This window comes from Macrobrachium nipponense, chromosome 22 (genome assembly GCF_015104395.2).
Source record: "Macrobrachium nipponense isolate FS-2020 chromosome 22, ASM1510439v2, whole genome shotgun sequence".
Lineage (NCBI taxonomy): Eukaryota > Metazoa > Arthropoda > Malacostraca > Decapoda > Palaemonidae > Macrobrachium > Macrobrachium nipponense.
Window position 1 is genome coordinate 60,943,970 of NC_087213.1, and position 2,500 is coordinate 60,946,469.

Consider the following 2,500-nt stretch of genomic DNA (forward strand, 5'->3'; position numbering starts at 1 on the left):
AGAGAGAAGAGCAGAGAGAGAGAGAGATGAAGGAGAGAGAGAGAGTTTTGTACATTTAAAAGTAATGCTTAGAATGGAATTCGCTTTTAAAGTTGTTTATGACAGAGATAAAGAAATGTTAGGGTCATAAGAAAATAAAGCCCTGATATTTTGCACAAATTAAACCGGAGATAGACTGTGAAGAACAGTCTCGGTGTTTTAAATGGAATTGATAAATGCTTCTGTCTGATTTGACAGAAGTGATTCTTCATGTATTAAAGTCTAGATATTTTCTAAATATTTATCCAAGGTAAAGACGGAAATCTTCAAATATCCTACTAATTTAATCATTGGAGACAGTTGCTTTATTGTACAAGGAGTCGTAAAATAAAGCCTCTTGATTATTCTGTACAAATTCGACTTGAGAGACAGCGGATTCATTCGGTCCTACAGCTATAATCCGAAGGGAACTGTACCTGTCAATAGCGCGACAATGGCGTCCGTCCCTCGGAATGCCCGGTTCTTATCAAGTGTTACCGTACAAGCAATTTGGGTTTGGCCTTTCGCTGCTTGGGCCATAACCGAGCGGTGCGATATGGGCGAGAATTTCGCCTTTCCGAACGGAGAAACGGCACTACTGGCTCCCTCCCACGTAGCGCGGTTTTATCACCCCCATGAGAGATTTAATCAAGACACCCAAAGTGTTCGGTGTCACCCCGACTTTTAACAATTATACAGCCTCTTTTTCACCCCTGCTAAATACGGCGTCGGAGCCGCTATCTGAAATTTATATAAGATGAAGATAACATGTTTACGAGGCATTGGTGGTGACGGTGATGATTAGAATAAAAGCTAGACGAGGAGGAGGAGGAGGAGGAGGAGGAGGGCGGGGGGGTGGGGGGGGAAAGGAGAGAGAAGTGCGAGAAGGAAGGGTTCACAATTTATTTTGAGACCGACAGAAGAAAGAAAGAAAGAAAAAAAAGGAAGAAAGGAATCCACGCGGTGACAATGCCATTCACTAATCATTCTCAAGATCAGTTCGTTTATAATAATTCACAAACATGCTCTTAGGGGTGGGGGTGGGGGGGCTAAACGTATGCGACCATGAGATGACCCCACCCCTCGAAATAGGGGTTATTTGAAGCTGGAGGCATATTTCCAAAAATGAACTCGCGCGAGTTTCTTCGGCGGCTTAACTTTTGAGCCATCGTGAATAATGAGCTTAAGATATTATCGGCTCTCTGTCTCGATCGCCACAACCCCGACGCCTCCGAGACCGCAAGGGGCACGAGACCACCTCCCTCCTTCTCTCCCTTTCTCCGAGGGGATTTATAGACCCGTCTGGAGGAGGACTGCTCCTTCTTTCTCTCGTGAGGCCTCTTTATTGGGCGTCTCCGAGACATGTGGCTGTCGCATGGGCTTGGCCGAGGCACGTGTTTATCACTTCTTCCGGTCATATTCCCCCCAAAACCCTTAAACCAGGTACAGGAGGATCTTCCTCCATCCCCCGGGCAACCATCAAAACAATGAGGAGCCTCTGCTCCTTCATGAGACTATTGAACCGAGGGGATCTTCCTTCACCGCAGCTTCCGTTCGTCCGTCCATCTGTCAGTCAGTCTTGGTTTTACCACCGCCATCTTGAATTCAAGATGGCGGTGGTTTTACCCCACTACAAGAGCATGACACAAAACCCTGACCTCTCTCTCTCTCTCTCCTGCTGCGCACATGCTAAGTGGGGGTCCACTTTTGGAACGCTGGTTATCTCATTTTAGCATCTTCAGCTTTTGCATCTGTCAGACAATATCATCGTCGCCTTCTATAATAGTTCCTTGTGGCTGGCTGTTCGCTCGCATTATCTCGATCCCGAATCTGGTTAAAACAAACATGCTCTGCCGTCCGCAGATCCACGCGCGTTGCCGTACGTCATTGCGCTTTGTTGTTCATCACCCGCGCATCGCCCCCGCCCCCCCGCACCCGCTGGAATTCCTCGAATGACGTGTAATTAAATCCCGGGAATGCCCTAAGCTTCATTTAACGCTTTTATAAGAGCCGGTCCTTCGCAGGACCGACGCCGCCATAAACAAGATTCTGTAACTCAAGAGCAGCATAGTTTTCCACTTTAATGGCATAACACATAGCTTAAGTATCAGTACTTTACGACGCTTCCCTAAGTGTAAAGGCCTCATAAACAGGGACCCAGGCCTCCCATCTTTTTGTTTTTCCCTTTCGCCTAACCCTATGTACAGTCGCAAGGTGAATTTTTGGCGTTCGAAGAACGAGACAAAGAATGGAAGTAAAAATTAGAAGGTCGTAAATCTCCCCTTTCGGGATGACTCTGTCGTGTTTCGAGGGTCTCTGGCTCCCTCGGAGGTCCCCTCAGACACAAATGAATGTGGAGGCCTGAAGATCAAAGGCCATCCTCTTTAATACAACAAATTATGAGAACTATTCAGATGCACGGCAAAACATAGTAAATTTAGTCTTAATGTCATGAAAAAAAATCATATGACATATTAATTAA